The sequence below is a fragment of the Sander vitreus genome, chromosome 4, assembly GCF_031162955.1.
Source record: "Sander vitreus isolate 19-12246 chromosome 4, sanVit1, whole genome shotgun sequence".
NCBI lineage: Eukaryota > Metazoa > Chordata > Actinopteri > Perciformes > Percidae > Sander > Sander vitreus.
Genome location: NC_135858.1, coordinates 21,497,970 through 21,512,118, shown reverse-complemented (window position 1 = coordinate 21,512,118; position 14,149 = coordinate 21,497,970). Strand labels below are relative to the sequence as shown.

At 38.4% G+C, this 14,149-nt stretch overlaps 1 protein-coding gene across 2 annotated transcripts in view; it reads right to left on the bottom strand.

The window, feature by feature from the left end:
• eya2 (EYA transcriptional coactivator and phosphatase 2) overlaps window positions 1–6,260 on the bottom strand; it is a 28,958-nt gene extending 22,698 nt beyond the window's left edge. For both annotated transcript variants that reach the window (XM_078248991.1, XM_078248990.1), the window contains exon 1: window positions 5,932–6,260. The gene's annotated coding sequence lies outside the window, so the exon portion shown is untranslated. The remainder of the gene's footprint in view (window positions 1–5,931) is intronic.
• Between the last annotated feature and the right edge of the window lie 7,889 nt (window positions 6,261–14,149).

The window sequence follows — 14,149 nt, the reverse complement described above, 5'->3', positions numbered from 1 at the left end:
TCTTTTCTTGATTAATCAATTGATCATTTGGTCTATTAAATATTAGAAAAAAGTAAAAAATGACCATCACAATTTCCCAAAGCCCTAGTTGATGTCTTCAAATTGCTTGTTTTGTATGATCAACAGTCCAAAACACAAAAATATTCTTTTTTTTTTTAACACATAAGACAAAAAAAAGTAGTAAACCCTGACATTAGAGAAGCTAGTACCAGGCAATGTTTGGCTTTTTTTGTATTTTAAAAATGACTTAAATTATTCAATTATCAAAATAGATGCTGATTTATTTTCTACTAATAATTTCGGTTTGAAGTAGAAAAAAATGTGTATATGTATGTGTGTATGCATGCGTTTACATGTGTATGCATGTGTATATGTGCATGGAGGTAGCTATATATATGTATATATATATGTAGACATATATAAATAAGTGAAGCATCAAATTGTTTTGTATTTAACTAAAGTATAAAAATAGAAAAAAGGTAGGACCAGAATTTTTTTTTTTTTAACTTCCTTTTTGAACATGGGAATTCCTTTTTTGAATCATTTACAATCATTTTGGAATATTGTACTGAAATGTACCTGTTCTTATTTATCTTTTATTTTTGAATTTTATTTTTTTACATGTTCAAAATAAATTAAACAAAAAAAAATGTTAGCGCCAAAAAAAAAAAAAAACAACTATAACTAGCGATTAATTGAACCTGTCTTCAATAAAACAAGGATATCAGTGAGAAAGGTGTAAAGTAGTGTAAAAGAGAAAGTTTTCTTTGGCAATTGATTGATGACAATTGGTCCATTATCTGTGCAGAGACAGATTATCTCAGACATGCTGGTGGTCCACTAACAGATGTTAAGGATTGATAATCTCAACCCAGCACGACCTCAGCAACCAGATAATTCATTAAGAGGCAAATACATTCCTAGTGTGTGTTCTCCACATATTTTAGCAACAAATAGGATCATACATTAGCAGAAAATGTGTTATCACATGTCACTTATCACCGACTATAAAGGACTCTAGCCACATTCTAATTGAGGTCCTATTTATGCTAATATGTTTACACCTGATACACTACCACTCAGTGTTGTTGCCATGCTTAAATCAATTAAGAGAACATTTTGGTTCACACAGACAAAGCCGGCCGTCAGCAAAACAAACAAAACAAAACAAAAATAAAATCAGCAACAGTGGTTGCTTTTGATGTTGGGAAAAATGCTAATGTCAACAGTAACCTGACTTGTTTTGGTTGACTCCCATATCAAGTCTGACATTTGCTGAGACGTTAAAAAAACCCCGAAACACAGGGGTAAGCGACTTTGAGTTCGTGAAAAGCACTATATAAATTCAATTTATTATTATTAAGATGTTTCCATGCTTGTGTCACCTGTTTACTATCAAAGTGACTCATCTCAATATGGTTTCACACAGGCCAGCATGCAAACGTCCACAGCTATACTTACTGAGCTATTAAGTTTAAATCATCAACCACAAATTAGGAAACTTGAGCAACCGATTTAAAACCTATGCGCAAGCCATTCATCCCTTTATTGACAGGTTCAACTCTCACAAACACACACCTGGCTAGTACTGAAGTTCTTTAAATTAAAAGTGAACCAACAGTTAAGTCACATGATGACAGATAAAGAACTCCTTTGAAAGACACAGAAGTTATTCTACGAGAGGCTCCAATTCATCTCTGGCAGCAGTGAACCTGTTGCCGACTCTGTCTGCACTCTGTAACTTTACCTCCCAGACTTGGTGGCCCTTCTTTTCCACTTGAATAACTCCCCTCACCAAGACTGCTTTAAAGCCAGAGGCTACCCCCTTCTGTCCCTCAGTAATCAAAACCTCTTTATTCATCAATGTCAGTGTCTTTATCTCTGTTTTTCTCCAGCACACTCTCAACTCCTTTCTCAATTACCTCTCAAAAAATGTCTACATTCTTTTTATTCTGCTTCCTAAATCTTTCTTTCGTTCCTCCTCATTTGCCTTCACTGCCCATATACCGGCACTCACACTCTAATAATATCTCTAACAATTTCCCCCCAGTAATATTGCCAAATCCGAGAAGGACCACCTACCCCAAGGCCCAGACTCTGACTCCCCCAGAACCAGTTCCCCGGGATGGGGGTCAAAGTGAGGGACAGCTGGCAGACCTCCCAGCAGCCTGGAGGAGCCGGTGTGGGGTTGGAGGACCGGGCTGACCCCAGTCAGATGGTGGTCTGGCTCCCAGGTAAAAAACATCTGGTCCAGTGATGGGAGGGTGGTCGCACACGCGCTTGCACACTCAAAACTAACACACGCCTGACTGCATGACTGCTCCTAACACACACACACACACACACACAGTCTCAGACTGGCTGCTTTATTAGTCATTAGGACAAAAAGGTTTGCCCTCGATCAGTCTCCTCAGCAGATGACGGCTAGTGGCCGCCGTAGTTGCCAACAGCTGTCTAGACAGAGCAGGATGGTAACCGAAGCTCACAGGCGTTACAGACGGACTGAGGTCCAATGACTTCTTCACTGCTAGACTTACTGTGTAAGTGTGTGTACGAGACAGAGAAAGTGAAAGAAAAGACAAGGCAAGAGAGTGATTTATAATAAATAAAGATATACATGATATACAATATGAGTCGGCATTAAGCGATGGAAAATGGTGGGAAAGAAAACTATAAACGGGAAAAGATTCAATGACGAAAAATTCTGACAGCTAAAAAAATACTCCCAGAGCCACAGAGAATTATTAAATTCTCTCTTTTTTAGTGGAAAGTACCCAAAACCGTTATTGAGGACAAAAAATGAAATATGGTCACTGCAGGTTATACGCTGCGATGTGTGTGGCTTCTCCATTCTCAAAATTAGATAAGCAGAGTGGAGATAGCCAACGACACAGCTGTTGTCTGCTGCCCCCACCCACACACACACACACACACACACACACACACACACACACACACACACACACACACACACACACACACACACACACACACACACACACACACACACACACACACACAGACCTACACACATCACCACAAGGCCTCCCCAGGAGCTCTCTGGGGCTTAAGGGAATTAAAAAGGGGAGGGAAATGCGAGAGAAGGGAAGACATTTAGGGGGAAGTGTGATAACTTTCAAGCCTCAAACAGTTTGAGAGCCAACAGATCAACCAATAGTGTCACCAGCATCTCTTTTCAATCTTGAGCTTTTGTTTCTCTAAACATATTGATGTGAATGTGCAGATTCACACACGCACGTCCAAGGTCTCACAACACAACAGACACATACTGCTCAAAACACACACACACACACACACACACACACACACACACACACACACACACACACACACACACACACACACACACACACACACACACACACACAGAGAGGCAAATATTCACCGAAGAAGTCAGCTAAATTCCCAATGAGAGAAAACGACAAGGATTTGAGGAGATGGAACAAAACTGTTTTTAAATGCTAATTATTCAGAGTCTCTGTTATCAGAATTCATTTCTCATTTTGATTGTATTGTACTATTGTACATCTTTAATGCTTACTGTAATAAAAAACCTTTACAAAGAAAAGTCGGAAGAGTTTGGATTTAGTCAGTTTGGACTTGCTGTTTATGCCGTTTATGACGGCTGCACATATCAGGCTACATTCATGATTGCTTTTTCTGAAGTTGTATAAAGTTCAGAAGCAGTCATTCCGCTGAAACTTAAAACTCACTTACAAGAAACTAAAAAATTGTGATTTTATTACCCTAAAGTTTGACTTAGAAAACCTAGAAGACTAGACTTAACTTTATTCCACGGTGGAATCAGGCAAAATGAAACTCATCAGTCTAGCTTTTAGTACGAGGATAATACCTTGATTTCAGACTAAGAGGATGGATTGAATATATCTTCAGACTATATGGGTCGACATGAGAGCCCCTTGTGTTACCTTGAGTTCAAGTCAGCAAGGCTGACTCCTGGAGCAGGAGGGAGAGAAAGAGAGAGAGAGAGAGAGGAGGAGAGAGATGCACAGAAGCTAAAAGACATCAAGAACTGTGCGGCTGTGAAGAAATATAATGAAATTGGTGCAGATAAAGTCAGGAAGAGCAGAGCTTCCTATGAAAATATTTATCATTCCACAAACGTTTGGCTACAGAGGGGTTTGGAATTAATTTGTGTTTTCTTAAGAGGGGGTGCCTTGCGCTACAGGATGGGGAATTCTCCACAGCCTGGGACTTTTTGGGCTGCTGCTTATTCACAATTTATTAGAGCTAGTAATAGGAACCATGAAGGCTGAGGAAAGAGAGGGAGAGAGACTGAGAGGGAGCCGGCCCAGCCGTGGAGAGGAGAGTCCAGAAATGGGGCCTAATGTTATTAAGAGACGAACCACAGTGTTAAATCAAACACGCCCGAGCACACACCTTGGGTATGTGGTCTGAGCACTCCCCCCTCCCTCCATCAAGACCCCTGGATGGTATTTGTGGGGGTTAAAACACAGGTATATAAAGGAGATTTACCAAGATATACAATCCGTCACAGACCTGAATCTGATACCGCAACTATCTAAAACAGAAATCCAGAAACAGAAATCCAGAAATCCTACTTTTCATAACTGACACTGACAAGTAGAAATATATACATCCAGTTTATTTTATAAAATAAATGAGTGTGAGCTGGTACATGGGAAACGCATTTCATTGTAGTTAAACGTTGTTTGCACTGCAACAACGATAATAGTAATAAAGAAAAAGCTCTGATGTCCATCTAATGAAGATGCAAAGCCAACATTTTATAGTTCAAATCATGCTAATTTGAATTTAATTTAAAAAAAGAAGTATTAAGTAAAAAACATATTTCATAATTAATAAATGCGTTTTAAATGTTTTGACAAAAATCCAAATGCTATACAAGAAAAATGTAATGTCAGATTTCTTTGCTTTAAATCTATTTATTAACGTTTGTTTTTATTTAAACCAAAGGGCCCCATTAAATCCTTGCTCCTCCGACTGTGCAGCTGATAGACACGTTTAAAGGTGATTTAAACGGTTGGAAAAACAAAGTGAGTGAGTTTCTTGTCTGGAGCCATGAAGGGGTCCTTGAAAAATATGAATACCAGCCTTTGAAAAATGCTTAGCGAGGCTCCCCTAATTAAGTTAATGAGGGTTCCTGCATGGCTGCTGAGGGGGTGTCAGTGGTTTGAGTGTAATCTTCTGTACTTAAGCCCAGCAAAAAGTCTTGCTCCGATTCAACCAGCACCAAGAAAAACAAAGGAGCTCAATCTAAGAGAAGGTGCCTCACACACACATTTACCCCACATCTTTTAAAGGGCTCAGTGAGACACAAATAATTGATTTGTTGCTGGCGGATTTGGGGGTTTTCTGCTGTTATCAATGCCATTTACAATAAATTGGAATAAATAAATGAAGCTAATTAGACAAGAAGTAAATTATGTGATAGTATCCTCAGCCGACAGGATGATTTCCACCTACGCTTTCTCAAATACTCACACATTATATGAAAACATAAATTTTCATGTTGTCATTATATTAGCCTAATTGTAAAATTAATTGGAGAGACCAGGTGGAGTTATTACAATCAAGTGGAAATATTTGATCATCAAATAATGTATATTTTATAGTCAACTTACCATGATTTAATATTTGATTTGAAGATACATTTAATTAAAAACCATACAGGAGTGGCAGGGGCTACGCCATTGTTCTGATATAAATATTTAGAAGATTATCTAAATTAAACACCGACAGAGCTGAAACACACTTCAACAGAAATATTTGCACAGATGAACTCTACAGGCTATTTTATAAAATGTAGGCTAATTCTTTGACCAGAATCAAATCACGAACAGTCGATGTCATGATCAACATTCTTGTATATAAAAAAAAAAGTATCTCTAAGTATTTCACACTTACCATTATTCAGAAAGAGGAATGTGCAGGAAAAACAAATCCGATTATCAGTCAGAGCAGATGTCTTCCCATGCCGAGAGGACTCCGCAGACTTTTCACAAGTGTCCCGGCAAAATCAGTGACAAAGTGAGCGCTCGAGACGACTCGCAGTTCCTGAGGAGGAGGAGGAGAAGAAGAAGAAGAAGAAGAAGAAGAAGAAGAAGAAGCGAGAGGCTCCAGGTGCTGACAGCTGACAGCTTTCTGCAGACACTCACTCTCATCGATCTCACTTCTCTACCTCTGCAGCTTCGGGAGCCTGTTTGCTTTCCCGGCGGTGGGGAAATGATGTTAAGTAAATGGGGGAAGATTTCTTATTCCTCCTCCTCCAGAGATATGCGCGCGCTGCACGCAGCCTGAACGTGTGTGTGTGTGTGTGTGTGTGTGTGTGTGTGTGTGTGTGTGTGTGTGTGTGTGTGTGCGCGCGCGTTTACGAGTGTACGCCAGAGCGCGCTCTCTTATCTCAAGCACTCCTCTCCTTTATTACCTCAGCAGAACTGCTTCACTTCTGGATGGACTTCTCAGCTTCTTCTTCTTCTTTTTTTTTTTATCTTCGTCTTCGTCTTGTCCTCTATCTCCGCTTTAAATCTTTGTTTGGTCAAGGGCTCTTTTCGCGTTTGTTTACACAACTACCCGCAAACTATTCAGTCCGCCTCTCAGAAGCAGCGGACTCTCTGTATGCTCTCCAGATAGTTGGAGTTGTTAGTTTGTGGTAAATAACGGCAGGCTATTGACAGTTGTATCAAGAGTGTTTGTTATCTTTTACTGTGTGTTAGTGTGGATGTATGGGTGCGGGGAAGGGGGGGTTCATTAGCCTATTTCCATTCACCTCTCACTTTATATGTCATGGTCTATTTCCTTAAATGATATAGGCCTACTAACGTGGCAGGTGCATAGACTATAACAAATGCGTTTAGTCTATGGGCACCTGTGCCATTTCTCTGTTTGAATATACAGCCACGTTTTGCAGAAATGTGTTTTACGTTGCCTTTTTTGAAATATATAGCCTACGTAAACAGCAATACATAGGCGAATCTAAAGTGTCTAAAGTGGTGGGAGAAGTAATAAACTCAATACAAGCAAAAGTTGTGTAAAGTATATTTTCTGACAATCTTTCATTTCATCAGTTACTGAATATTTTAGATGCATCTATATTATCATTAGGCTACTGCATTTTAATCGATAACAATGCATCATATTTTAAAAGCTGGCCATATGTTTTGCATTTAAAATCGTATGCTTGTTTTCAAATAAGCGTAGTAAAAAGCATATTCCCCTGATCTATAAATATAAAGTAACAAAAAAATGAAAATACGCAAGTGCATCTAAAAGTACTGTTAATTAGATGTAATTTCCACTACTGATTATTTATCGATTGAACCAAAATAGAAAAGCAATAGACATCTCTTGAATATGGAAAAAGGCTAAATAGGCCTGCTTAAAATATCACAAAAGGCTAAAGTGATCCCAACTGCTTATGAAAGTTCCATATCCATTAGATAATACATGATCTGTAAACGTAATCAGTCCACTCTTTATATATTCTTGCTATCAAGAATCAAGTTTTTTTTGTACAGCCCCAAAACCTGGTCTGTACTAATGGCTGTAAGATCATATTTGTACTCACTTAGTTTCATCCATAGATGGATCCATAATCATCCATCCAAGATCCTTAATAATAATACTGACACCTAGACATATGTTGTCCTTTTCCCACATTACCTAGGTCTAAAAATTTTTTCCCATTTCTCAGTGAAATTTCCAGAAATCAGGCATCAAACCCATTCTTAGATTTTCATTTCTAACCCGGGGCTTAAAGCACATCACCTGCTCCTAGTCGTGTATATGGGAAATGTCAAAGATCTTTTAAGGTTACCAAAACAGGTCATGTGGATGTGTAGTCTTAACAACACCTGCTGAACTGAAGAAAAGCAATATTTGACCCTTTGTCTACCTGAGCGCAACAGTCATAATTCTCCCTGAAAAACAGAGGAGGCCCAATGCAGGTGTCTCATCCTCTGCCTGATCTGTTTGTTTAATATAATGAGAATATGTGTGTGTGTTTGTGCCATTGTCTCTGTGTGTATTCTGTAACATGAGGAAGAGTGTTGGAGCTAGGAGCCAGGACTCAGGAGGAAACAGGTTCTCCTGAGCGGGGGACAACAGGACGCCCTCGCTGACACCATCTCGACACCCGCAGACATGAATACGGGAGGGCACCTGGGGGAGATTCATGCTACTTTGCATCTGGGCTAGTGTCAGCTTTACTGACCTTTCCAAATAAAAGAAAAGAACATCCTTCAGGGTAATAGGGCTTTCAAAAAAGCTTTATAACGATATGTGTGCCTGGTGAAAAGCTGATTTTTTTCAGCACTGTGTAAGATAAGGATAGCAGGAGAATGATAAATGGAGGAATTAAATCATTGGTTGCTACCACATCTTAATCTACAAATCACAATAAGCCACAGGCATATCAGAAAAAGTACATCTTGGATATCTACTAAACATGGATAAACATCAACCAGATAGCATGTGTGCAACTAATTAAGAAGGTAAAGAAAATATAGAAAATTGTACGATAAAGATGGAGGCCTCTTCTGAAATTAAAGGACAATTCCACCCTAATAAACTATTAAAAACAATGTCCTTGGATGAATTCCAGTTGTTATTTTGTGCTGAAACGCGGTAATTCACTACTTTATTTCATTGATGCAACTTATCAATAATTATTTCAGTTAGTCATTTTCTTCTTTCAAGAATTACTCCCAAAACCCCCCAAATAATATGCCCCAACCTGTTGCATTTGGCACATGCCAGCTGTAGGAGTAATAGTGTGAGCAATAAGGAAGAGAGAGTATTTTCTTGTCTAAACAAATGATTTACAGCGCTCACTCAATACACAGCATGGCTTGTAGCAAAAACTCTCTGGTCCATTGAGGCTACTTTCATTGGAGAAACTGGTATCTTTAACTCACGTAATGATTGGCGACAACTATGAGTCTGAAACAAAGCTCTTGGTCATTAAATGTTAAGGTATACAAAAACCTACTGTTGATCATTTCAAACCTGTTTTCAATTTGTGTTCATTAGTGATTTATGTCGAGTGACAATGTTCAGGGCCAATGCATAAGTGGATACCTGAGGTCACAAATGGGGCTGGATGACCAACAAAAATAACAGCACTTTGAGTAACTCTGCAGCTGCTGTACTGGACAAACATCAGTGGCAAAGCTAATAAAGCTTTATTTCAATATCAATATTTACAAAAATGTCCAGAACCACATTGTTTATTTATTTATTTATTTTTTTTACATTTTATTTTATTTCATGTCCTGATGTTTAATGTGTTTACTTTTACTGCGCTGAATTTAAGAAAACATTTTGTCTGGTATTTTAAATCATGTGCTGTGACAAGTTTTGTTAAAATTGCAATTCTCATTCAATAGATAAACAATACAAAAAATCAATATCAATCAGAAGCACTGAATTTGACAGAAAATCACACAAGTTTGACCTGAATAACAAAATTATGCCATAAAACAACAAAATGCCCCCAGAAATGTATGGTACATTAGCAGTTTCAGTTTTGGTTCACCATTTGTGCACAAAGGAATATATACTGTAACTGTAAACAATAGAGGCCATTGTTTTTTTAATAGGTGTTTTTTCAGTGAGATGATGAGTGATGATCACCAGGGATGCCACAAGTCTGTCAATATCCAACACCAAACATGTTGCACTCTGCCAGCGACACCAGACTCATAGTAGCCTAATAGTTATCATATCATTGAGGAGAAATTTGGCCTCATGGGTGTTTATTGAAGGAAAAATGTACTAAACGATATACAGACATGCCGGAAAAATCCTTTATCAGCACTGAGGTACAAAATGACAATGGCTTTGGGAAGTACCGTGACCCAGACACGATGAACTAGTCTGCCTCAGGTTTAAACAGCAGGCGGCCAGGCCAACTCCTTTCTTCCACTGGAATGTGCGGTGGAGAAATGAAAGCTGCCATTGTCTTTTTCTTCCTCTGATGGGTTCAGTTGGCTGTCTGTGTATCCTTGCCAGCTGGCGGTATCTTCTGACACACAGTTACCGTCCCAATGTGTCATCGACGTTCCTCCCGTCCGAAATACAAGAAACGGTTGACTCTGAGTAGACTGAGGTATGTTTTAAATTCAGAGAAGAAGGTGATTTTCAACGAACGAGAAGGATCTGTCTTGAATTGTAACACAAGTGTGAAGCAGTTCCAGGTTTGAAGTTGAACATGTTGTGGTGTGGTACATTGATGTGAATATCACTAAAGCATTATTATTCCCATGCTGTAGGAGACTGAGAGAATAAGGAAAAGGGAGGGAGAGAGAATTTAAACATGAGGAGCGAATGAATGTAATATTATACTTTGCAAGGTTTATGTGAAAGGAAGCAAGAGCCCTATAACTACCACATCTGCGTTTAGATGCCCCCCTAATTCATCCCCAAAAAGCATAAACTTTAGCTTGCCCAGGCATACACCCCCCATCTGCCCCATGGCATCACCTCCACCTTCAAAATTATAGGCCTCTCTCTGCAGAAATCCTCCTAAAATCATATAAGCATGGAGCTTTCAGGTCTGTCCTTTAAATTCATACTCCCACCCCCACACTTTATTTGAGATAATCACTTTCCTTGACACTAGTGTTTTTTTCTGCTTTTTTTCACAAAAATATAATGAACACTCACTAAATAATTGGTCAGCATGCAAAAACACTATGTAGAAATTATTGTTTGCTTTTTGTTTGTTGTCATCATGTTCAAAAGAGACACAACATTTGTGTTCTTGATTGAAGTTAAACCCCCTTTTCTGGAGGGTGTTGAAAGTCATTCTGGGAAATGTTGTTTAAGACTGACTGGCAGGGAGATGTGGCACTAAGGGCCAGGTTATGCTAAAAACATCTAGTTCCTACGATGTGTTGTTTTATCTCAAACCATTTCGAAATAAAACCTAAATATCGAATATATCTAAATATAAAATAAAAAGATAAAATCTAATATCTAACAGGTTGGATTTACTCAAGTACAAGTACAGACTTTTTCCCTCCCTCTGTCTCCATTAACACACCCAGCATCCCTCCATTCTTCCCCACTGGGACCAGTGATGGAGCTGCCCTCCCTCCCAGTGAGACAGCTCTCACCCAGGCTGGTTATATGCTGTGCATGTTATTTAACTGACCCTGGCCTCTAACCGTACAGCGAGGAGGCCCATCAGGAACACACGCATGTTCAAGGCCAGGAAGGGGTTGTTTTTCAAATGTGATATAGTACAGATTTCTATTTGATAAAACTATCCAAAATACATGGCATAATCCAGCTTTTGAGATCATTAACAGTGATTTTAACATTTAATTCCAACTCGCATTATGGAAACAAAACCGGTATCAATACCCATTTTTGAATAACAAGTATATTTTCTAACAATCAGTCTTTCTCTTGTATTCAAATATGTCACATAATAAATACTTACTGATGCAGCTGTATTGTCATTACTGATAGTTTGACAAGTAGAGATCTGATAATTACAGATTTTGTCTTATATAACCGCAACATTGTAAATTCATTACATCCAATCCATTTCCACTCTGCAAATGAATCTGCCCATGAAGTGCATGTACTGTATGCATGCATACACGTCTACACACACTCGCACAAAAGAACACACATATATACTCCCCCTTCATAGCTGCACCTCTCTTTGCCCTCTTCAGTGCCCCCCCATGTCCCAGGAATGTGGGAATGATTGCCTTAATTTTATAAAGCGCACGGCTTCCTTTGGTTCAATTTTCACCAACACCATAAAAAAGAAGCAGTTGTAAGGTCAGCAAGAACCCATCTGGTTTTGCCATTGCTGCGGCTTTAATGACCAGGTAATAAAAGTTCAATTTGACAGAAATTACAACAGATGTTTCAGGCTGTAAGCCTCAGACAGAGTTGGTTCCATAGCGGGATGAAACCTCAGCCTGCAGGAGCTGCTCCACTGGTCTGAAATACTGTATAAAATGACAGAATGAGACAGAGCATTAGAAATGCACATGTAACAATACAGTGTGGAAGGTTCCCAGCTTTATGTGTCATTTATTAGTAGATGCTGGACATTCAGTCTGTAATGGTTGTTATATTTAGATAATAAAACATGGATGTAACAATGTAGGAATGTAACTCTATTAATACTTGTATTTAGCCCACAGAGGGTGGACACAATAACGTATTGGCATGATACAGTGTAATCCATTAAAACAGCACTGCAATAAGTACTAACTTTGTCTCAGGAAGGTGATGATTCATCTCTGGTAATTTGTGGTTTTTGGTGTTGGTGTGTTGGACTGCATTATACTGTACTGAAAGGTGTTCATGGTATTTTGTCTCCGCCTGTACCGACACCACAAATTATGACCTCAAAAACTGCCATCAATGAATGACTCAGCACCTCTCTGACGGTTTCAACAACAGCTGAACACAACCTTTCGCTTCACAAATTCAGTAAACAGTGCAGGGCTATTGCATCATATTGTACAGGTGTTCATATTATTGTGTCAATCCACTGTACGTCTTATTCAAAGGGACAAACTGGAAAAAGGATAAAAAATCTTTTTTTGGATATAATAGTTGATGCAACTTTGAATAAGAGCAGACATTTTTAATTAATTAATCAACAGAAAATGAATCTGCAACTGCTCTGCTAATTGCTTTATCATTTATGGTTTACATATCTAGTTTCGGGTTCTCAGCTATGAAGATATTCTTTATATTTGTTTTATTGTGATGGTAAATTAAATGGCTTTGAGGTTTGGACTGTTGGCCGAACAAGATATTTGAAACTGTCACATTGGGCTTTATTATACTGTTATGGGCTTTTTTTCACAATTCTTTGACATTTTATGGATTTTCTGGCTGTCCCCAAATCTAGGCTTAAATCAAACGGAGACGGCACCTTCGCAGTGGCGGCTCCCACCCTCTGGAACAGTCTTCCCCTATTGGAAAAAATGCTGAGTCAGTCGATGGTTTTAAGAAGCTGTTTTCACTGTTTTATCTGTTTCCTATGTACTTTGTCCTGTAATGTGTGTTGTGCCTCCTGGTTGGTTTTCTATTGTGTGAGTGTTAAACTTCTGTTTGTCTTTTATTTTGTAGTTTATATTATTATCATTACTTTATTTTTGCTTACATTTATATTGTTACCTCCTGTTTTTTAACTGTCTATTTTTATTCAATGTTGAACTGTACAGCACATTGTAACCCTGGTTTTGAAAGGGGCTTTATAAATACAGTTTACTTACTTACTTATTTATAAACATTATGATTGATTGATTTTTTTGATACATTAATTAGCTGATGAATTGATAATGCAAACAATTGACTTACTACTAACAAATTTAAATTGTTAAAAACAATTTAACTAGATAATCCTTAACCCTAAATAAGAAATATTGTTTTTATTTTTATTTTTTTTACTTTTTTTTCATCCTACTAATTGTTCCTCAGCTGCAGTATTGCGAGCTGAAATGTGACTTGTAAATCACTGCATCGTCTCAATGCTCACTAGATGATGACTGCTGTCATCTCAGTGGCTGTCATTCAATCCCATTCATATTTTCTGTTTACTTAGCCAGTAGGTGCTCATCCTCCGGGCCAGCCCGAGTTCACTGTTGAAGCGTGAGAAAGTGTTTAGTCTGCTTACCCTTTCTCACCAAAACCAAAGAACTGGAACACACAACATTAAACTTCTAAAGGAATGCCTCACTGGATATGTGAAATTGAACATCCTTGGGGCAGGTATTCATCTGACTCTTCTGTATGTTTTCCCATGCGTACAATCACAACAATGGCTGTGTCAACCTGTGTGAAAATAGCTTACATTTCTGCTCCATGTATTACACCAAATGTGAGTCAACACTGAATCAGCAAGTTGTCACTTTTTAACAGTTACAATTGCTATCAATAACAAAAAGCCACTTAGTGCAAAAAGTGCAAATGCCCTAAAAAAAACTAAAACTACAAATGGCTCGAAGAACACAGCTGGTGTGTAAGTGACAGCTTAGACGATTGACACTTGTTCTCACTTCTGGAGATTTATAATTCCCTCATGAATGTAAAATAAAGCAAAACCTCAGCCAGTCTCCTACTCTCATAATGATGGATGATCTCCTGA